Below are 24,808 nucleotides of genomic sequence, written 5' to 3'. Positions count from 1 at the left end.
TAGCTTAACCAAATATGATGAATTAATATTAACTAAACACTAATTATATCCTAAATTATCAAGCAATCATCTGGTTAACTACCTACACAATAGGAAACGTCGACTCTGGATTTTACGGTGATTCGTGCCTCTCTCGAGCTCCACGTAACCACGGATCCGATTTCTCAATCCTTGTGTCTGGCCCCTCTCGGGCGCATAGAGTGAAAGACAGAAATCGGATTAAAATACCAAAATCCAACCTCAATTATAATTCTACCCAAATTAGCTAATTTAATCAAATATCCAGAAAACAAATATTCCATAAACATTAATTATCAAATCAGATTCAATAAACATTCAAAACCTAAGTTCAAACTATATAAAAAATTAAATTCAAAAATGACGAATTACTCCCCTTCTCCTTCCTCTCGCTCGGGCAGCAACTCGTTCTCACGGGTGCTACAATTTCCCAAAATCAATGGCTTCGAGTTGGCAAGAGTGAGTGGCTGGAGGTAGAGACGACGCCGACGACGAAGGTTGGAAGCCGACGGACGGAGGTAACGTCCGGCGAAGAACGAAACAGAGCTGGCGTTCTCTAACCGGCTCTCTCGAGTCTCGGTCGGAGTCGGAATAGCTCCCGGAATGGTCGAAAATATGTAATAGACGCCGGAGGATGGTCGGAAAGCAGAATTGGCACCGGAGAAGCCCTCTCGGATCCCCTCCCGGCCTGGCGAGCAGAAAATAGCATTGTCGAAATCACCCCGACGGAGACTCTCTCGAGCTCTCCTCGGGTTTGTTCTCGATTGCTGGATGGCGGTGGACGACAGTGGTGCGGTGAAAGGCAGTGGCCCGGCGAACGACGGTGGGAGACTCCTCTCGGGTCCTCCCCTGTTTTCGGTCCTCTGTTTTGGTCGACGACCCTCTTTTCTCTTCATGCCCTCCCCTTCGTTCAACGCCCTTCCTTTCCCTTAATATCATCTTATTTATTTTAAAATGATTTGACCTAAAAATCACCTCCATTTCACCAAGGACATTTTGGTAAATATCTCCTTCTCCACCAAAATTCTCTTGAAATTCCATAATTAAATCTATAAAAAGCATTTCAGGAAGAAATAAACCTTAAAAACAATAAAATATAATTCAGGAGAGAAAAATATGCAATATCGACAGTGATTAATGCCAAATTCAATAAATGCTCATTTCATTTGAAAACCGATAAATAACCACCTATAACACAATTATAAAGGTTATTCTATTATAATTAACTTAGTTCTCATGTCAGAATATGGCATCTATCACACCCCCAAACCTAAATCTTTGCTAGTCCCTAGCAAAACAACAATCGAACCAAAATTAAGCCTAGGAAAACAAAATGCCACTTTCGTAGGGAGCACGATTGCATTTAGCGCAAGCAACAAGCCGTTAAACCCCTACTCTACAGTAGTGGACGAGTTATGTCTCGTGAGGGTTTGCATGGAATTTACCCACAAAATTCATCTAAATCAATAATATAAAAAAAAAACTGAAGAAAATTTACTCCTCATTAGCATATGACTAACACTTAGTATCGTAAAATATCTGAAAATCATATGAGATCTTGCGAAATTTGAAAACCTGTGTAAAATATAGCCTATTATCAATTCAAATACACTCATTGTTACTCCACCTGAACCAATGTGACCCATAAGCTATTACTTCAACAGAACAAAGAGGCAACAAATAGCAATAAAATCCTGGTCACATCACAATTAAGAGAAAATAGTAAAGTAAGTCTGTTGTCTGAAAATTTCACAAAAGAAATATACCAATTTCAATCTTGACTTGCAACTTCTTTCAAATTACAATTCATCATCAAAGTTAATGAAACATCATTGCTTCCAGATTTAAAACCATGTTACACTATTACCAGCGCACTTTGCTATTACCAGCGTAATTTTTTTTCTTCACTGAATACTTTTGATATTACCACCATTTTGTATTCGTCTTCACTGCACATGCACTTATTTTTAAGTAACCGACTGTTCTGGTGCATGTCCCTGGGTTTGCCCAGGCTGTTTCTGAAGTTATCAGTCTTTTGCAAGCAAGAGCATTTCCATTTGCATTCATACATTACAACAAGGAATTTCACTGAGGTATAAAAAGGAATGAGTTCAAACAGGCATACAAGACTATTCAGACTAACATAGATCAACACTAGATTTACATGTTCTCTTTTGCAACTAAGTTCCAAGTCTAATGCAATAGTAAGTTATCCCACTGAATTCTCATGAATCACAACAAATGATATCAGATTTCTAATAGGCATATTCTATACAGTTTTTTTTTTTGAAAAGTTTTGAAACACATTTGAGCAACTTATTTTAACTGTACTAAAGTTAACCACATACTAAGAGGAGTAATTTGAAAACCACGCACAAAAAGCAAAATAAAATTATTGCTAAGACATAAAAGAGTCGTTTCCGCCCCCACCCCCCCCCCCCCCCCCCCCCCCCCCCCCCCCCAAACCTAAACCTAACATTGTCCTCAATGGGAAAAGGTAAAACACTATAACGACTACAAAAAGGAATAACATCTTAGCTAGTTATACTCCAGCAAGGTGAGGGTTAAGCTCCCTCCGGGCTCCTAAGTCCATAGGTGGGACCATATGTGTTTGGTCATCAACAATAATACCAAAAAATCAATAAAGACCCCGAGGAATGATACATAGTCTCCCTCGACGAAGGTTTACTCGTATCAGTTGTACCCGTAGGTAATCATCCGTAGATGAAACCGCTATCCCACATCACACTTTGAAGAAATCTCCGTGTGACTGGCCATTGAAGGCAGCAGGAATCACGCGCTGAACACAAGTCCTTAAGTTACTCACCATAAGGTTTTCATTCAATACTTCAAGATCGAACTGGTCAATCCCAGAACGGTTGTTTGAGTACAGACCTCTCAAACTAGGGACCAAAAGTCTGGTCATCGACTACCGGAACCATTTATGCTCTCAGCTGGCAAATAAGAATGAATAAACCAAAAAAATAAAATAAAAATAAAACTGTAATGTACAAAGGGATAGAAACGTGGGGATTGCCCACAATGTGCTAAGTTTATAGTCGTAAGCAAGACTATGACGCATTCAAGATGCTAAGACAGGTTCCTCCAAGAAAATCACCATCACCTCCTCCGGTGTGGGGACATTCTCAAGATATGGTTTGAGCCTCTGACCGTTAACTTTGAAGACCGACCCATCTCCGTGATTGCGGATCTCAATAGTGCCGTGAGGAAACACCTGTGTAACTTCAAATGGACCGGACCACCTGGATCTTAGCTTCCCTGGAAACAAATGCCATCGTGAGTTATAAAGTAAAACATTCTGCCCAACAGTAAAAGACTTGCAAAAAATAGATTTATCATGTAAAAGCTTTGTTCGCTCCTTATACAGTTTGGCATTCTCATAAGCATCCTGATGTATCTCCTCTAACTCATTCAATTGCAATTTTCTCTCCTCACCTGCGTTAGTTAAATCAAAATTCAAAGCCTTAATGGCCCAATAAGCTCTATGCTCAAGCTCAACAGGTAGATGACATGTTTTGCCGAACACTAGGCGAAATGGAGACATCTCAATAGGAGTCTTATAAGCGGTTCGATAGGCCCATAAAGCATCGTCCAATCGAGTGGACCAATCTTTCCTATCAAAGCGAACCGACTTCTCCAAAATCCGTTTGATCTCCCTATTAGAGATTTCCACTTGACCACAAGTTTGCTGGTGGTACGGAGTGGACACCCGATGAGTGATGGAATATTTCTTCAATAAGGTCTCAAATGTTCTGTTACAAAAATGAGATCCCGCATCACTGATGATTGCTCTCAGGGTACCAAACCGATTAAATATATTTTCTTTTAAAAACTTTACCACCACTTTGTGATCGTTTGTCTTACATGCAATAGCCTCAAACCATTTAGAGACATATTCAATAGCAACAAGGGTGTATTGATAGCCGAACGAGACAGGAAAAGGACCCATGAAGTCAATACCCCACACATCAAACAATTCAACAATAAGAATGGGGTTAAGAGGCATCATGTTCTTCCTAGACAAACAACCAGTTCGTTGGCATTTATCACACACCTGACAAAACTCATGGGCATCTCTAAATAATGACGGCCAATAGAAACCACATTGCAAGACTTTAGCTGCGGTCTTTCTAGCACCAAAATGTCCACCACATGCGTGGGAATGACAAAATTCAAGCATGTTGGCAAAGTCTTGCTCATGTACACAATGCCTAATGACTTGGTCAGAACACACCTTGAACAAATAAGGGTCATTCCAAAAAAAATGTTTGACTTGGGAAAATAATTTCAACCGATCTTGTTTACTCCAATAATCAGGAATCTTATGAGTTACAAGATAGTTGACTATGTCAGCAAACCAAGGCAACTGGGATACTTGGAGAAGTTGTTCATCAGGGAAGGAATCATTTAAAGGAAGGAATCCTTCCTGAGGTACTACACAGATCCTAGATAGATGATCAGCAACAACATTCTCACAACCCTTCTTATCTCGAATCTCATGGTCAAATTCTTGCAATTGCAAGATCCATCTAATCAAACCAGGTTTAGTGTCCTTGATGGATAATAAGTACTTCAAAGCAGAATGATCAATGAACACTATAACCTTTGACCCTAACAGATATTATCTGAATTTTTTCAAGGCAAACACAACAGCTAGCAACTCCTTCTCAGTGGTAGTGTAATTCAATTGAGCATCATGAAGACTGCGACTAGCATACTGAATGACACAGGGCATTTTATCCGTCTTTTGCCCCAAAACAGCCCCCAATGCATAGTCAGAGGCATCACACATCAACTCAAAAGGCAAAGACCAAATAGGGGGTTGGACAATGGGTGCAGTGGACAAACATTTCTTTAGTGTCTCAAAAGCATGAATACAGGCATCATCAAAGGCAAAAGCAACATCTTGAGCAAGTAAATTCGTCAAAGGACAAGAAATTTTGCTAAAGTCTTTAATGAAACACCTATAGAACCCAGCATGGCCAAGGAAAGAACGCACCCCCTTCACAGAAGTAGGTGGTGGCAGATTGGCAATTAGGTCAACCTTGGCTTTGTCCACTTCTACACCCAGCTCAGACACTACATGTCCTAAAACAATTCCTTCTTTCACCATGAAGTGGCATTTCTCCCAATTCAAGACTAAATTGGACTTAATGCAACGGGACAATACGAGTGAAAGATTGTGCAGACATGTATCAAACCTAGTGCCAATGTCAGAATATGGCATCTATCAACTTGCCTAATAGCATCAAGAAGTGGAATGTTAATGTGAACCTTACTAAACAGTTCCAACATTTCATGCATGCTATCTCGTTTCCTAGGTGGGCCCGATAACCTCTGCGGATAAGGAGCTGGTGGGACTTGGTTAGGGATCTGCCTGGTTGTTGATGGAGACCTTGGAGGTTCTTCACTCAATGATATGTCCCCATAGTCATCATTTGACTCCTTAGACTTAGTGGTCCCTATCCCATTGTTCAACACACGGCCACTCCTAAGGGTGGTTATGGCTTTGGCTTGCTCATGGCGGGGATTGGAACTCGACCAACTCTCATGTGTGCTTTTGGGGTTAGGAATGGTTTGACTCGGGAGTCTATTTTGTGCCTGTTCACTCATGTGGCTGGCCAACTGATTCACTTGCATTTCAAGTTTAGCAATGGAGGACTGTGTATTCTGTATGAATAATTGAAGTGTATGCTCAAGTGAAAGTTTTTATGAACCAATGGCTGTTGAGTGAAGTGTGGGTGCGGAGCTTGGGGTTGAGTAAACCCTGGAGGACCCCCAACCTGTGGGCCCTTGGACCATGAGAAATTTGGGAGCCTAGCCCAACCCGGATTATATGTTTCCAAAAAAGGATCGTTCCAGTTTGGTCTATGAAAATTCTGGACTACATTCAATTCCTCAATGAGCTCCGGGTGGGATGAACTAGATGGACACATTTGTGTGGGATGAGATGAACTAGAGCTATGGCACAGACAGTAGATGGGTTAGGAGCAGGTGAATTCTTGGACACCATAAGGGCATCAATTTTTCTAGTATACCCCTCAATCTTGGCCCTGAGCATGGATGTTTCACTAACCTCATAGAGACCCCCTCTTTTGGCTTCGTGGGATCTCTTATCAACATTAAATGACGAACCCCATTGCTGAGATTGATCACTCAACGTTTCAAAGAAGTACCACACCTCACTAGCACTCTTACCCATCAAACTCCCACCACTCATTGCATCTACCATGGATCTAACCTGGGGTGTAAGACCTTGATAAAATTATTGCACTAAATGCCATTTCTCAAACCCATGATGCGGACACCTACGGATCAAATCTTTCCATTTCTCTCAATCCTCATAAAAGTGTTCACCCTCCTGCTGCATAAATTTGGAGATTTCTCTCCTGAGGGCTGTAGTTCTTCAAATGGGAAAGTACTTAAACAAAAATTTCGTGACTAATGTGTCCCATGAAGTAATGCTACCCACCTCTAAGGAATTAAGCCATGACTTGGCCTTATCCTTAAGTGAAAATGGAAAAAGTCTTAACCAGATAGAGTCATCTGAGAAATTCTGGAATTTGAAAGTCGCATAGATATTTAAGAATTCCTTGATGTGGTAATAAGGGTCCTCCTTCTCCAACCCATAGAATGTAGGGAGGAGTTGGATCACACCCAGTTTCAACTCATAACTGGCAGCAGTAGTGGGTGGCAATATAATGCAAGAAGGTGATGTGAAGTTGGATGGGATAGAATAATCCCTCAGGGTTCTACGGTCACCTGTTGCAGGTAGCTGTAATGGTTCACCCTGATTGGCCATGGTAGCTCCTAACTTGACTTTTGGTGTTTTCCTACAAATATGTTCTACCTCTTCAACAAAGGGAGCTAATGGTTCACCTAGGGAGCGGCACCCATGCATAAAAACACAAAAAGAAACAAAACTAACAATCAAATTATGCTAACAAACTAACTACAGAAAATACGAACTCACTAGAAGAAATAAAAATAACTCCATACAAAATCATCAAGATAAAATTATGAAAGCAAAAAAAATAAATCTAACCTAAGACCATGGAGAAGAAAGAAATACACTTAATACGTGCCTCCCTGGCAACGACGCCAAATACTTGATGTGAAATTTAATTATATCGGCTTTTATACCTCACAAGCGTACGAATCGTTCATGTAATCTAGTGGGAAGCGAGGGTCATATCCACAAGGAGGACTGAATTTTGTGTATTCTTCAGTCAACTAGCCTAACCAAATATGATGAATTAATCTGAACTAAACACTAATTATATCCTAAATTATCAAGTAATTATCTAATTAACTACTTGCACAACAGAAAACGTCAACTTTGGATTTTACAGTGATTCGTGCCTCTCTTGAGCACCACGTAATCACGAATCCGGTTTCTCAATCCTTGCGTCTAGCCCCTCTCGGGCGCCTAGAGTTAATGATAGAAATCAGATTAAAATACCAGAATCCAACCTAAATTACAATCCTACCCTAACTAGCTAATTTAATCAAGTATTCGATAAACATTAATTCTCAAATCAAATTTAATAAACATTCAAAACCTAAGTTCAAACTATAGGAAAATTAAATTACAAAATGATGGATTACTCCCCTTCTCCTTCCTCTCGCTCGGGCAGCAAAGGCTCATTCTCACGGGTGCTGCAATTTCCAGAAATTGATGGCTTCGGGTTGCAAGAGTGAGTGGCCGGAGGTAGAGATGACGCCAGCGACGAAGGATAGAAACCCACGGATGGAGGTGGTGCGGCGGACGACGGAATGGATCCGAAGTCCTCTGATCGGTTGTCTCGAGTCTCGGTCGGAATCGGAATAGCTCCGAAAATGGTCGAAAATGGGGAATCGGCACTAGAGGAGCCCTCTTGGGTCATCTCTCGGCCTGGTGAGCAAAAAATGGTATCGTCGAACTCGCCGTGATGGAGACTCTCTCCAGCTCTCCTCGGGTCTGTTCTCGGTTGCTGGATGGTGTTGGACGACGGTGACGAACGACGTTCGGAGGCTGGAGGGAGACTCTCTCGAGCTCTCCTCTCTTTCAGTCAGTGGCTCCTCCCCCCTCTGTCGAGCTGTCCTCCTCCCTTTTCAATATGATTTTGCCCTAAAAATCACTTCCCCCACTAATGGTATTTATGTAAATATCTTCTTCTCCACACAAAATTCTCCTGAAATTCCATAATTAAATCCATAAAAACCATTTCAAGAAGAAATAAACCCTAAAAGCAATGAAATATAATTCAGGAGAAAAATATGCAATATAAGCAGTGATTAATGCCAAATTCAATAAATACATGTTTCATGTGAAAGCTGATAAATAACCACCTATAACACAATTGTAATGGTTATTCAATTATAATTAACCTAGTTCTCATGTCAAAATCTGGCATCTATCACTTAATAGCCGTAATGACTGAGTAGAAAAGAGGGAACCGATCGGTAGCATGGTCGGTAACTTCGGGAGTTTGTTATGGTCCCTAGCCATGGATTTAGTAACTCGGCAAGGTATAGATGAATCCAACACGTTAAGAGGGTTTGACTCACTGTAAAGATCCAAGAACAACTTGTTATCTTTTCTGAATTCGTTTATCTTGAAAAGGAGTTTCCTTTTCTTAATTATGGATGAAACCAGAGAATCAATGGAGCTCCTTGATGCCCCAACGTGGAACCCCCTTTCTTATGACTTACGTCAAGGTAGGGTTTCCTCTACCATGCAATACTGGTACCTTACGTAAAAAGAAAAAGAATTCTAATCTTCAATACTTGGAACAAGATTAAGGATTACCTCTTGACATCAACACCAATCCAGCAACCAGAATTCGTCCTCCTTCCTGGTTAGCTCACGCCAACCCTTCTTCCTTTCTGGAATTTCCGTGAAAGAGAAGGTCTTCTCTTGCAGCTCGAAAGAGAAAGTAATTCCTCTTCCTTTTCCTTCCAAAATCTCCTCAAAGACTCCCCAATGGATGCAGCAAACCCCCAAGAGAGTTCACGCCAAGAACCCTAGAATAGGGAGCATAGCAAGAACCTAAATTACCCTAGTTTATGCTAATTTCGAACTTCCTTTATGTCTCCATCTTTACCCCTTAAATAGGGTAATTAACATCAACATAGGTTAAGGGTATTAAAACCCAACCCCCTACCTTTAAGTCTTATTACAAATCAATAAAATTCAAAATTAAAAGCAACATAAATAATAAAAGTAAAGTAGATTACTCAGTGTTATTGAGTCCATAACATCTGCTCTCCCTTGGAGATCGAGCTTGTCCTCAAGATCGGAAGCTAGGTAGACCTGGTGGAAGTTGTCGAGCTGCTCCCATGCTGCGTAGTTGTGGCCGATTGCTGCCCAGTAATGGCATGCAGGGAGATGTCTGATGGTTCTTCCTCTATCATATCCTTTGTCACCTCGATATCCTCATCTTCAACCTATTGATCAAAAACAATCTTTTGCACTGATGCCTAGCCTGATATGATTCATCACAGTTGTAACACAGATTCTTGGCCCGCCGTTCTGCCATCTCAGCACTTGTCAGTTTTTTTATATAAGGTGGTGTAGGATAACAAGATCTCGGATCCCCTATCAAAGTAATACCGGGGTTGTTTCTCAGAGGAATGCGCTCCCCTTGCCCCGTGGATGGAGTGCTCCGCTCCCCTGACCATAGAGGTAGTCTGTGTTGTGCCTTCTATCGCAGTTCTAAAGCACGACCTATATTCATAGCGCTGGATAAGTTAACAGGTGCATAGAGCTCCACCCCAAGCTTTAATGCCTCAGTCAGTCCTACTGTAAACAGCGCAACTTGCTGATCCACTTGTACCATACTGCTAGCACGTGCTAATTTTTCCTGGAACAATTTTTGATATTGTTCCACGGCCCCAGTTTGGCGTAACAAAACCAAATCGCCCAAAGGGTTGCTGTAAGCCGGAGGACCAAAACAGAGAGAGCACAGTCACTTAAATTCATCCCAATCTACCACTTCGCTATCAACCTCAACTAGTTGGTACCAAAGTTGTGCTTCCCCTAGTAAGTGGAAAACAACCACTTTGACTTGGTCTTAGGCTGGGACTCACTGATAGCTAAAAATGTTTTCGCATCAATACAGCCATATCAAAGGGTCTTCTGACCCATTATAAGTAGGGAATTCCATTTTAGTATACCTCAGAATAGTGCCTCCCCCCTGGTAGAAGTGTCCCCCCTGAATGAGGGATCCTTGCTGTCTAGGATAGAAGCTAGAGACTTGGAATTATTCGGCTACACTCCGAGGTAGAAAACGAAATAGAGTTGTGCTCTACCCTGCTGAAGCAACCATAGGAGCCGCATCGGTTGACATGTACGGTTAAGCTACCTTAAAAAACCGTGAGGAATGCACGTGGTGGTAAGCCAACAAGAATAGGGTCAAACCTCGAAGAAGTTCTAAGTAGCAGCAGAAGTCATGTTGGGCCTATTAGATAACTATTAAAAATAGACACAAACGAGTACATAGCAGTGACATGTGGTAGGAAATAGGAGTAATATGATGGTGAAATGATAGGATGTATGAAGAGTGACAAAATGAATAGTATTGTGTGAGTCATAGTTGTTTTTCACTACCTGCATCTTGTTTTCCACTGCCCGTAATCAGTGTGTATCAAAGCTTTTAGAGCTTTAGGTACCTATTCACCCTGTGTTCCACTATTTAGGCTGTTTGAGTCTATCTATTGATATCAGAGCAATAATGTTTTTGGTATCATAATCCGCTGTGTATCTGTCTGTTTTAAAATTGGTATCAGAGCCAAGTAATAGATTTGGTTATTTTCTATTTCCAGAGCCATGGAATCAGTTTCCTAGCATAAGTATGTGTTGATAGAGTCAAAGAATTAAAGTTAAAAAGAATTCAAAACTTAACTTTAATTCTTTCTGTTTAGGTATACATACTCCCAAATAGTTACGACCCAAACCGGTCACATCCCATGTAACATTGGTAAACTACAAATGTACTAATGTACCCAAGACCTCAATTGGTAGGTTAGAAAGAACTCAACAGTCCTTCTTATGACACCGTGTTAAAAACTGGGCACACACATGTTTGTCCAATAATAGGCTTTCCACACGGGTGGCATGATAAGAATAATCCAATAATAAATAATATAATGGATTTAGCTAGTAATATGCATCACAACTTCATTTTGAAAAGATGTTGGGAAAAATACACCGCAGAAAACGTTGTCTCTTATGCGTAGGAATAGAAAGTGACGTCAATGAACAAGTATAGAAACTCAAGAGAAGAATTAATGTCCATCTCGAGGTACTTAAAACAGGAAATACTTAAGAAACAGTACGATTCCTTACAGATCTACAAAGCTATGTAGATCAAGAAATAAATCACTCTAGGATCTTAGAACCTATCCGAGAAGTGAAAACTAAAATGGTTAACAACAAACCATGTAGAAAAGAATTACAGGAAGTTATTTGCAAAATAGCTTCTGTAAAAAATCATCACAGGACAGATAGAGATCGTCTTATACGAGACATCTGTTCCTTAACTCAAAATGAGGAATTGAGAGAGCTTGTTATAGAACACATCTCTCCTTTCATCACCTTGTATCAATTGGAACAACTGATTGAAATTCTGTTCCAAAAATTAGAAGAGACATCAACTCATCTAAAATTCCTAAATGTCTGAGCAAATAGGAATAGAATGTACTTCTCTTCAAAACAGTGTTCATGTACATCATGAAACACAGGAAGAATACGATGAACATCCTAATCTTATGCAGGATGGACAAAAGTGGACAATAAGTATCCCTAGGATAACTGAAGTCTACAATAAAGATTGGATTGAGTTCCAAAAGAAATCCTTCGTCTTCCAGAAGCAACTATCTGTAGAAATACAGGATACCAACTCAGGTACCTTCTGCTACAGATTGTTAAGTGAATCTGACTTAGTTAAACTAAAAAGATTCAAATATGTCCATTATGGACTAGTTCGTATAGGATTAGACCCCTTAATACAAATCAATAAGAATTTACCCTTCATAGAAGCTATCATAGATAACTCTGTGAAGAATAATTTTGAAAAACCCCTACTCGGAGGAGTTAGAGCAAATTTAGGATTAGGACCAGTATCCTTTACAACTTGGCCCAATCTACAAATAGATTTAGAAGACAAGCACATCCAAGATACCTTGTCTCTAAAACTCTATACAGACAACTGGTTGAAAAATGGAATTCAACCAGGAAGAAGAGTTATGCGCATAGTTGTATGCATAGTAGCTAGAGGAATCAACACTGGAAAGGTTCCAGTTAAAGATTCAAAGAAACTCACAGAACTAGCCAAAAACATTGTTTATTTTGAAAACTTGACCATAGAAGAACTCGACCCTAGAGAGTTAAAATGGCCAACAGAATGGGTAGTCCAGCCTTGGCACCCAGACACCTTCCCCTCTCCCGAAAAACAATAAAGGAGATAGAAGGAAAACTAGTGATCACAAACACTAGACCCAACTTTTCCATAGAACAGGATAGGCCCTCTACCTCTACAAGTAGAGCCTCAACCAATTCTTGTTTCGAAGGAATAGGAAACCCAAGGCCCAATGCCTATGTTCCACTTCACATCGAAGATGGCTCATAACCCATATAAAACCTTAGGCCCATCTATAGGAACTAGTGACATTGTCACCCATTCCAATCAAACCTTTGATAATGGAAAGACCCTTAATAGGTTAGAAAAAAACTGTTGATAATCTCCAACAGAAAATAGATTTCCTCTATGATGAACATAAACATAGAGAAATAATAAAGTGTCAAAACATCCTAGAAAATATTCTAGAAAAGATTGACCATGGAAATAGTCCTGTTTTCTTCAAAAAATTAGCAGAACTAAAACAAAGTTTAGATAATCTAAACAAAGATAAAATGCAAGAACTTTTAATAGAAGTCTTAGCATTAAAAGAACATCTAGGTTCAAAAGAACGTCTAGTTTCTCTAGGTCCATTAAGGTATAAAACACCTTTTACACCTTGGACTCCAGAATGATCTATAAGAAGAAACTTTTAGATCGTTTAAAATTAAAAAGAGAAGGCCTTAACTTCGCCTTACTCCAAAGAAATACTCTTCAACCTGAAGATAATTCGATCCTAGCAATTGAAATGTACTATTTCAAATTAGCTGGCTATAATGATCGCATCCATAGATTTAGATGGAAGATCAAAAGAATAAAACAAAATCTAAACTTTTTAGCTTTGTAAAATGATTTGTAGAGAAAAACTACTAGATCAAATTCGTTTGGTACGCTCAATGAAAGACCAAAATTGGCAAGCCAGAAAAGATCTCAGACCAGTAAATGAAACCGATATAGCCTATCAAGCATATCTGATTGAATGGTGGAGATTAACTCGTAGAGAAATTCTACTACTGTATATGATAAAAAGACTTCAGAGGAAGCTTCAAGATATAGCTCTATGACAAAAAAATTCTATTTAATGGATATGGAAATTCCATTACCATTAGGCCTTCCTGACATCACAGGATGACTTAAAAACCTAGTATATAGTGCAACACCTTGCATTGCACCTAGGAAGAAAGATCCCACACCACCTGAGTTTAGGATCACATCGAAAGCATCATCTTCTACAGATGATGAAGTTTACGCAGAATATAATATTTTCAATCACCAACCGATTTATTATGTTCAAGAGGAAAAACCTTCCTCTAGTAAACAAAAAGAGCAACACGACAGTGAACCAAAAGCCTAGGAATCTGATGAAGTTGCAGAAGAAAATACCAAGACTACTTTGCTAAAGACAAAAAGGCAGATGATCTTGGTAAAAAATTTCGAATGCTTCGTGGTAGTAACCAACATGAAGCAGAAACATCAAGGGTACGCGATACTCACATGGAAGATAGCTTTCAAGATAACTTCTGAAATTGTACTGCGGTTTACCAGCAAGAACGAGAAAGTTTCTCCCACTCCAAAATATCCTTGGGAGGACAAAGGTATTCAACAAAATACAAAAATATCGATCCATCACATGCTACTAAGGGACATCAATCCATCGATAGCATAAACCCTTTTGGATTTTATCTCAACTTGGATTGCCCCAAGGATGGAGAAAAAGTCCTTAAAGAATGGGAAAGAAGCATGAGCAATGCTGCAAATATGCATGAATCTTGGGACAAATATTCAGCATTTAATTTCTTTACCCATTCCTTACAGGGTAATGTAGCTCATTGGTGGGACAACCTTTCCAAAGACCAAAAACAAGCTAATACTTCAATATCTATAGCCAATATCTTGAAAGGATTAGTGACTAAGATATCAAAAAAATTTCTAGGAATACATCCAACCCTAGAAGCTTACAATGAGAGTACTAAACAAATAAAATGATTATAAACTCTTCAACAATTAAACAAGTTACAAATTTTTAACATTTTTTTTTATGAGAAGTATTATTGCGAATTTGCAAGCTACTTCTACAAATTGCAAAAAGATGATCAGAAACCTTATCTTTCCATCTTTTATGCAAAATTGCTAGAACCTTTTGCATATATAGCTGAAAAATACTACATTACGAAATATTGGCAAAATAATCCAGAAACTAGTATTTTAACCATGGATAATTTTCTAAACTTTGACACTTTAGGAAGAAGACAAAGATTTTTACAAGACATGTTGGCAAATCTCTGTGAAGCCCAAAAACTACAAAAGAAAGTAGTAAGGCACATAAACAAACATTATGTTGTTCAAACCAGAACAAAAATGTAGGAGTGTATGGTTGTAAAACCACCTCCCATAAGCAAAGAAAATATCCTAAGAAATTTAGATACAAAAAATTTCTACAACTAGGTATACTCCTAAAAAGAGATACTTTAGAAAAAGAATGAACACTGTGTTACAGTCCTGGATCTGACACAAGGATTCTTTGGGTGGTTCTGAGATCTGCCACGGGTTACGGGCCTTCCAGGCATTACTGTAGGGATAGTAGGAAGATATGGGGAGACAAAGATCAATGGAGGATGAGAGAATACGTGGGTTTTTGAGGAAAACCTTAACCTCGAGATCAAGAAAGTGATCTCAAGCATGTTTGCGCTAGATTTAACCGAATTCTCAAAGCTTCCCTTTCTCATTACTCTTACCCCTTAAATAGGGTTCACCCAGTTAGGGTTTAATATAAAATATTACAAAAATACCCCTATAAATACAATATTCTAAAAATACCCCTATAAATAAAATATTCCAAAAAAATAACCATGTGACCTAAACTGAAATAAAATAAAGTAAATTAAATAAAAATAATAAAATAATAATGTTATTGTGTTCATAATATTATACCCCCACTGGAAGAACGAGCTTGTCTTCAAGGTTGAAGTTAGGTTTGTGTGCTTGTGCCGATGTCTCCATCCCTTCTCAAGCATCAACAGCAGTATCTGTGGCAGCCCTCTGGACTACAAAACTAATCATCCACCTAGAGAAGCATTTTTTTTTTTTTTTTTTGGATCTCCCTCTTGTTGTTTTATGTTTCGCTGCTAGACCTCCTCATCCCCAGGTGGTAGTAATTTCAAAATAACTAGGGCGACGATTGACTAAGAGCACAACTGTCCTTTAGTTGGAGAGTGGTCCAGCCCATATCACAAGATCTCCCTCCATGCGAACCGTCTTAGCTTGAACACCAAGATGATCTTGGTTCACTGCTACCACTTCCTTATTGCCAATAATTTGTAAGGTTTCCTTGGTGGCATTTCGCACATCACATCCGATTAGGAGAGGTGCCTTAGAGATAGCCCATAAACTGAAGTGTGTGATGTATTCATCATTGGTCATACCTCCATTTCCTACCTCAAACATGTCTGGATCATACCAACCACCAGGTCATGCAAGCTCAACATACACTTTCTTCATATCAGCGCTGGAGACCATGCTCTCTTCAAGTTTTCTAGTAGTCCACAAAGCACTCAACCCCGGTTCTTTTGGCCTCTCCAACTCCTTAGCATAGCCCCCCGGATCATGAGTAGCAATCCCAAGGAAGTGCCCAAGAGCATGAAGCATGAAAACGGCACCCAATCTCTCAGCCATCATATCATCAACATCACCATTAATTAAGCCACCAGCCACCAATGACCTGAGAATAACTTTCTCTGCTAGCTTGTGCATGTCCGTCCAGCTTACTCCAGATCTCATTGTAGAGACCATGTCATTATGGGCCTTAATGATTGCATTATAGATAAGATGTTGATCACTTGTAAATTTACCATTCACAGTAAAAGAACAAGTTGTGTCAGAATCATAAAAATGGTATTCAGCTCCCATATCTAGAAGTGCCATGTCACCATCGTGTAAGATCCTGTCATTTGGAGCAGCAGCATGCCCATAGTGAAGAATAGAGCTACTTTCACCAGTAGCACATATGCATGTGTATGAACAATATCTACCGCCTCCATACATGTACACAGGATGGAGAAACATTCTCCCCAACTGATACTCTTTCATGCCCACTTTTGTTTTGCGCATAACCTCAATATGAGCCCCCAAACTTATATCATTACCATATTGTATGAGTTCAAGCTCCATTCCCGACTTAAATATACGGCATTCAGTCAAGATAGGATGCAATGTACTACGGTCTGTTTCAAACTTCTCCATTTCCTCAAGCTCTGCAGGTTTTGAAAATTTGTTGCTATCAATATTAAGCCTGTACAAGAGAAACAAGAATGGCTTTCCCAATCCTTGGTAGTGATCATAAAGCACCTTCACCATCTGATCAGTGTAGCAAACCATGTTGACCATGTATCTTTGCTTGAAGTATGATAAGGGCTTTATTTCTCTTAGCTAATCAACAGTCAACTTGGGAGCAAAGAGGATGGATTTTCCAGAAGCAATGTTTATTGCCCCATAAAAGTCAGTTTCCCTTACTCCAATTAGGTAAGCAAAATAAGTCTCTTGCCTGAAGAGTATGACATTCACAGTACACCTCTTTGCACACTTAGTGGTGGAATACACGGGTTCACAACCCGGATGTCCACAACCAATGTCATCACAATAAGGGTCACTCTCGTCGGTAACAACTCCATTCTGAACAAAGTACTGCCATGCACGATAAGGATAGCCCCCATCACAACCATATCCACACCTAAACCCACAGCATGCGAACGCATCATTCATAGATAGGGAAATGCTCACAGTAAGATGGATGCAGCATCGATCTGATAGCGATTCTACGGCACCAAATGCCCAGCAAGAGCCACAGTGTCCCTGAGCATCAATCATATACTCAATTTTTGCAGCAAAACCTGAACAGAATTTGACTATGATGACATTAAACCGTCCCTCCAATTCCATCTCTCTTGCTGAATTCATTTTCTGATGGTTCCAAGGAAGTGAATGGTTATTCTGGAGCAAGACAATTCCTTTTCTAGCAGCCTTAGCAGCAAGCTCGATATGATCTATGGGGCAAACATCCTCTATCCCAAGGGAATCGTAACCATCGGGGCTTCCATCAAAGAACCCAAGCCTCATTAGAACAACATGGAGATTTCTGAAGGCCTTGTCCACTTCTGTTTCCCGGACTCTGCCATGCTGGACAGCGGGGAAGGCGTAGTTGGTGTAATAAACGCCACAATCCAAATCCAAACCAGCTTCTAAGGTTTGTGCTACTGCATCTTCTGGTTCATCATTCAGCCAGTTGTGACCATGGAGCCTGACTTCAAGTGAATCACAGTCGGCAACAATGTATCTATGAAGAGCCCATTCTCCTCTAACGGTTGCAGATAAGATTCTGTTATCAGCACAAGAGGGAACACTATTGATGTGATTATAAGAACACATAACACTACTCAGATCTCCATCCTTCACACATATTTCCAAGTGATTATAAGAACACATAACACCTCTCAGATCTCCATCCTTCACACATATTTCCAATGGATCCTTGAATATCTCCTGCAAGACCTGGGCTGTGACCTTGGCATCTCCCTTCACTCCCATCTCCCTTGCTGAGTTCTTCCTAATATCCCCCTCCTTGTCATCAATGTTTTGTTCATGAAGGCCCTCAACGGTAAGAGCAGCAGACCATTCATCCACGAAATTAAACACAAGGTTGCAAATTGAATGATGGACAAGAACACTGCTGATGGTCTCAGCAGGAGAAGAAGAAAACGACATCCAAAATTTTTTGGCATCCCCAGAAAATTTCCCTCACGGAATGCATACACACCAGCTGTAAGTTTGCCAAGACGATGCCGGATGTGTTTCTCTGTTTCCCGAAACAGAAACTCACCAGGCAAAAATTTTGAAATTGAAGTTCGTGGCCGAACAGCATATAGGGGATCCAGAAAATTAAACCCCACAGCTGCAATTCGAAGATCCACATCTGCACAGGTATTGTGCTCATCCACAGAAACACAAAGACCCTCAAACAAAAATTTTCCGATACACTTACACCCCCCCCACCCCCCCCACCCCCTATTTGGAACAATGATTTGCTCTGTTCTGCCGAGAGGTGGATTGCGAGTGGGAGGTGGTGGCCGGAAGTTGAATCCCACCGGAGTTGTGTCCGACGGCATCGACGGAGCCTCCTTCGTGTCCGGTGGCAAAGGGCAGCCCTTTGGGGCTTCGCCTCTTGGTTATTTTCCGCGATCGAGGGCTCTCGGAAATGCCTCCTTGTCGGACAAATCGCTTCTGCTGGCCGTGAGGAGGGGTTTGTTGAGGATGAACCCAAATCAACCCTTACCGACGGGTTTGTGGTCACATACCCCTCCGATTTCTGATTTCCAGGGTCCTTCTCGGCGTATGCCTCTTCTGCAGGGACGTCGGCCCGTAAAGAAGATAAAATCTTCAAATTTTCTGGCCATTGGCCGTTCTGCCCGTCTGAGATAGCTTCTGCTACCTCTTGTGCGCATATTTCATAGTCGGATATTTGAGGTCGTGTGATCTTTTTTGCTGTAGCAACGAGTTCCTCGCTTGCATAATGTTCAATGGAAGCATCTAACCATGCTCGTATTTCTTTCAATTCCTTACCCATAGCAATCCATCTTTCTTGGGATATAGAATAACCCATTGTGTTCCCGCTCTGATACTAGTTGTTACGGTCCCGGATCTGACACAAGGATTCTTTGGGTGGTTCTGATATCTGCCACGGGTTACGGGTCTTCAAGGCATTACTATAGGGATAGTAGGAAGACATGGGGAAGATGAAAATCAATAAAGGATGAAAGAATACGTGGGTTTTTTAGGAAAACCTTAACCTCAAGATCAAGAAGGTGATCTCAAGCCTGTTTACGCTAGATTCAACCTAATTCTCAAAGCTTCCCTTTCTCGTTACTCTTACCCCTTAAATAGGATTCACCCAGTTAGGGTTTAATATAAAATATTACAAAAACACCCCTATAAATACAATATTCCAAAAATACCCGTATAAATAAAATATTCCAAAAAAATAACCATGTGGCTTAAACTGAAATAAAATAAAGTAAATTAAAGAAAAAAATAAAATAATAATGTTATTGTGTTCATAACACACTGGTCCTACCACATCCAGTAAAGGGTCAAATGCATACTGCCCAAAAGGGAAAACCTATTTGAAATAGAAAAAAAAATTATTTGTAGTAAGCTAGCCGTTCATTCTATTCACTAACCCCCAGCTTGAGGGGGAGTGTTGGAAAACAGGACCGAAGACCACAAAACCGAAGACGCTCTGTCATCACCGAAGACGATCTGTCATCACCGAAGATGTTTTGTCGTCACCACATTACCGAAGACGCTATGTGGTCATTACTGAACACGATCTGTCATGACCCCGTCACCGAAGACGCTTTGTCATCACCCATCACTGAAGATGCTCTATCGTCACCCATCACTGAAGACTGTCTCGAATTAATCTCTGGTTCACCTTGAGAGCACGGTTCAGAAGTGCTCTCGACGAAGAAGAAGGCGAGACCAGATTTGACTCGGATCAGACTTGATCGAACCGAATTACCGAACCGGACCGAATTGAACATCTGAATCAAATCGTACAAATAGGCTTCTGCTGATCACCCCCGATGGAGCGCTCAAGAAGAGCGGATATATGATATATTTTTGTCTCAAACCAAGCGTAGTATGCAGCAAGAACATATACAACTCGGCAAGTTGGGCATCCGATATCTGTACGCACCAACTTGAGGGGGAGTGTTGGTGTTAGCTGTCTGAGCTTCCTTTCAGAAGGGGAAATATTCCGTAGAATCAAAACTAAAAAGTTTATTATGGAGTGATTGTAGGAAACGGATTGTTTCCTTGATCCAAAAATCAGCATGTAATGCATTATAAATTGCCTCCTAAATGGAGAAGAATGATAAGTCGAAAAATATTGTTCGAAAGTGTCTGTGTCTCGGTTTCACTTAACTGTGTCTCACTTCAACAGTTACAACAATGTGTTAATAACCATGGATTAAAAAAATGGAGATAAAAGACTTTGCTTAATAACCAACGTGTTGAGCCTTGGCTGAATAATCATCAACATGCTGGAGGAGAAGTCCTAGGCGAAGCTGTTGCAGGAGGAGATAAACCATGCTACTGCTGCAAGGTCATGTAACAGAAAGGTAAGTTAAACCAGGAATTGTAATTCAGTAGTAGAATGTTGATAATCGCAGTAGTAGCCGAACAACGATGAAGACTAAGAAGAAATAGTAGCAGATTCAAAGCGGAAGGTTGTTGCAAATATTCAAAAATAGAGAAGAGATTGAGTGCGGAAGTAAAGAAGGTAGCAGTGAAGAGAAAGGCAAGAAGAATTCTGTCTTTTGATACAAATATATCTTTCTCAAATTGAAGTCTTTCAAAGCTACCCAACGACTAGGGGTGGCATTGAGTCGAGCCAAGCTCGAACCTGCTTATGCTCGAGTTGGGCTTGATTTAAATATTTCAAACTCGAGCTCAAGCCGAGCCGAGCCTCGAGCTTAAAATTGTAATCGATCTGAAGCCTAATAATTTTAACTGAGTTCAAGCTCCAACCTACATTTAAAACTTTGAATAAAGTACATGTCAAATAAAATATATATATAAAATTTACTTAAAATTTTAAGTTTAGGCATGACCTTGACATAAAATTGGACATGACCTCTACAAATCTTAAGAAAGCTGAAAAATACAACTATGAAAAGAACACATGTAGTTGATAACTCTAGACAAGGGACATAACTACACAATGCCTATTGCAATCTATAGCAACTGGAACAAGAAACCCATGCTCTTACGAAGCTTGCATCACACAGATGTCACAAAGAGACATTAGGAGTTGATTCTTGTTAATAACATTCAAATAAGACCAAAAAAAAGAGTAACAAACCATCATAAAAGCATATTCTTTGAGTTTAGCAAGTCGTAACAAGTACAACCAGTTATAGCTTTATCGGTGCAGCAGATAATCACACTTGGATTTGATAGCTTTGAAAGAGATTCTACCCTGCCTGTGCAATTTCATTGCCAAAACTAAACCATCTTTTGTTGCAACCTCAAAAATGTCTTCAAGGAGAAAAAAAAGGTCAAGGTTATGCAAAAGATAAAAGCATAGGAATTATTTTGAGTAAGATAGAAGAAGAAAAATTGAATGAATGGAAAGAAGCTTGACAACATCAATAAGACCTTTCGTCAAGCATGGTCACCTTACTCTTTTCCAACACCTATTAGACGATCAATAGCTGCAAGTACGCGACTATAAACCAAAGTTTTTATTGCAAGAAAATCATATCCTAGATAGGTCAACCGAAATCCATCATCTGCGGATATACCAAAAGTATAGTCATGGGATAACATAATCATGCTTCTAAAAATACAATTAAGTACCCAAACAAATGCAGAGAACCACATTTTGATGAGTCATGATGCACCAGCTTGTGTTTGAGAAAATTCTTCAACACCTTGTATGTGCCTCCATGAGTGAATTCAGAATGAGTTAGTATCAACTTAGATTAAACAAATGTGTGTGTATGCGTGTGTGCACGTACTTGCATTTTAAGAGGGAGTCCATGTAAACTAAACACATAACTAGAGAGGCAAAAGAGTGTTTTAAGAGGGAATCCATGTTATCTAACACAAAACTAAGAGGCAAAAGAATGAAACATCTTGGCATATAGTAGGCTAGTTAGAATGAGCAAATCACCATACCGAAATGGTGTAATTTGAGCCAACAATTAGTATGCAATCTAACCGATTCAATAATGATGACAATGATAATGGATAGATGGTCTTTCATGAAATTAGAATTGTGAATTTAAATATTCACCACATAAGTCCAAATGTTAGTTATTTATGGAACAACTTCCATATCCTATATCCATCCCTCAATGCAAGTCCTATATGCTTGCTAGGATAGTAGAACTCCACATCTTTGGTAAAATAAAGGGAAGGTAAAATTTTATAAAATCAACGGACTTGGTTAGACAGCAAAATCAGTATTTCTTAAAGTCTTAGACCCATTTACTGTTTTCTTTGTTCTATTATCTTTTCATCTTTGTTTTGTTTCAAGTAGGGGTGGCATCGAGTCAAGCCGAGCCCGAACCTGCCTATGTTCGAGCCGAGCTTGATTTAAATATTTCAAACTCAAGCTCGAGCCGAACTTGATTTAAATATTTCAAACTCAAGCTCGAGCCGATCCTAGGCTCGAGCCTAATAATTTTAACCTAGTTCGAGCTGAGCTCAAGCTTCAACATACATTTAAAACTTTCCAAAAAATACATGTTAAATAAATTGTATATAAAATTATGCATACATTTTACATAAAATTGGGAATGACCTCTACTTAAAATTGGGCATAGGGGTGACATCGAATCCAGCTGAGTCCGAACCTTGTTCAAGTCGAGTTTGATTTAAATATTTTGAACTCGAGCTCGAGCCGACCCTAGCCTCAAACCTAAAATTGTAATTGAACTTGAGCCTAATAATTTTAATTGAGTTCGAGTTCGAGCTTAACCTACATTTAATACTCTATATAAAATATATGTCAAATAAATTATATATAAAATTATGCATACATTTTAAAAAAGAATGATAGGGGAGATTCATGATTGAATTTCAATAATGGATTATAACGCACCAATATTATTCTTTTTCACTCCAAATGTTGTCTAGCTTGTTTTGTAATATTTGAATTTGGTCATAAATTTAATATGGCCTCCTTAGTGCTCCTGGTTGAAACTTATATTCTAGAAAAAACTAGAAATATTTTTGCTATGATACATATTTCCAAAAAAAAAACTTTAAATAAAATCCTATTACTATTAGTGACTTATTATAAAATTAAAAGAAATATTTTAAAATTTTCTTAGGAAAGTTAAATGGACTTCTTATTGCATCTTCTAGGGAAATAAATAAAAATTAATAATCAATCTAATATATTACTATACTTATTGATAAATTTTTAATCAAATAAAATGTCAAACACAACATTGCAATAAAAATTGCCTCATGCTAAAAGTATTACAACATCAACTGTCAAATACTTATTTAAAATTTTTCTATACGGTTTTCTAGCCCATCTTGGCAGGAAAATCTTACTTAGAAAATTATATGATTTTTTGAATAAGAATTTTTAATTAAAAAAATGTTTAAAAAAACATGAGACACTAATAGTCCCTAGAAACCTATTTATACAAATTTATTTCAATTTCTTCAAAAGCCATGAGGAGGAGAGTTTAAGAAAAAAAAATTATTTTAACTTTATGATCTCGCACATGCGAAATCATCTTCGCGCGTAGGGGGGTGGTGGTGGTGGAGAGGGAGAGGGGCAGAAATGATTTCTCCACTGAGCTTAGGTATTCCGCCGAGACAACGCATAGGAAGCGGTTACGGTGCCGATGTCGTCGGGGATGACGACTGCGACGGAGGCGGCGGTGACGGAAACAGAGGCGAAAGCGAGGGGAGGAAGAAATTGAACGGCCAGCGAGCATCTGTCAATGGCGACATCAGCGGACGGGAGGGGCTCGGCGGTGACGAGGGGAGGAAGAATACACGCCCCCCCCCCCCCCCCCCCCGTCGCTCTTGCTCTCGCTCCGGCTCCTGCTTCCAACTCAGCTTGTTCGAGCTACTCGCGAGTCAGCTCAGTTCGAAGCCATCCCTAGTTTCAAGAAAACTGGGGGAGTTAGAAGAAAAAGTGAGTATAAATTACTCTTTAGACTGGGCATAAGTTACCCAACTTTTGCGAGGATAATTGCCACTAGCTCCCTTAATAGAGAACAAATCAATTGAGTTCCCCTATGGTCTCGGGGAGAAATATTTTGAAGGCAATGTCAGTGACAAACGAGCACCCGAATAAAAATAATAATAAATAAAAATAAAAATAAAAGAAGAAGAAAGGAACAAGGACTTGGTTGAATTACTGAATTTACTTTAGTCTAGTGATATGATCAACCAGATCGGCAGTAATAATTTATACAGCAATTCAAGAACGAACGGTGAAGAAACGAATAAACGTATGAATTCCAAAACATCAATCTAGATAAAGTACGATGGTACCTTACTGTTAAGGAACTCGAAAGGGATTACCCAACATACAAAGTACAGAAAAGGTAAAATTTTCCGGCACTTACATTTCTGTTTCCATCTCAATTAAGGTTAGAACCCTAAAATCATCCTTCGACATATATCTGAGAGCGTTACACTCGATACGGAAGCAGCGTACTAAAACAGCATGTTTGAAGATGAAGATGAGTGAAGAGGATGTGAATTGTGATTCTTTTGGGGTTCAGATTTCATCCCACATATGAAAACATTCGCTTCTCTGTGCTGGACGCCTGGAACGAAGGGCGTGAATGAGATTCGAGCGG

General features: G+C 39.6%; 1 non-coding gene and 1 pseudogene across 1 annotated transcript; one reads left to right on the top strand and one right to left on the bottom strand.

Annotated features, from left to right (window-relative positions):
* Positions 1–6,329: 6,329 nt before the first annotated feature.
* LOC137935560 (small nucleolar RNA R71) lies at positions 6,330–6,436 on the top strand. The gene has a single exon (XR_011109262.1). It is a non-coding gene; the product is annotated as a small nucleolar RNA R71 (small nucleolar RNA).
* An 8,776-nt stretch (positions 6,437–15,212) lies between these two features.
* Positions 15,213–17,137, bottom strand: LOC137935059 (uncharacterized; annotated as a pseudogene).
* Between the last annotated feature and the right edge of the window lie 7,671 nt (positions 17,138–24,808).

This window comes from Aristolochia californica, unplaced genomic scaffold (assembly GCF_029961685.1).
Source record: "Aristolochia californica isolate CCGP_79_NKW_82.1479 unplaced genomic scaffold, dmAriCali1.0.hap1 SCAF_6, whole genome shotgun sequence".
Taxonomy (NCBI): Eukaryota; Viridiplantae; Streptophyta; class Magnoliopsida; order Piperales; family Aristolochiaceae; genus Aristolochia; species Aristolochia californica.
This window is presented reverse-complemented; position numbering and strand designations above follow the sequence as displayed.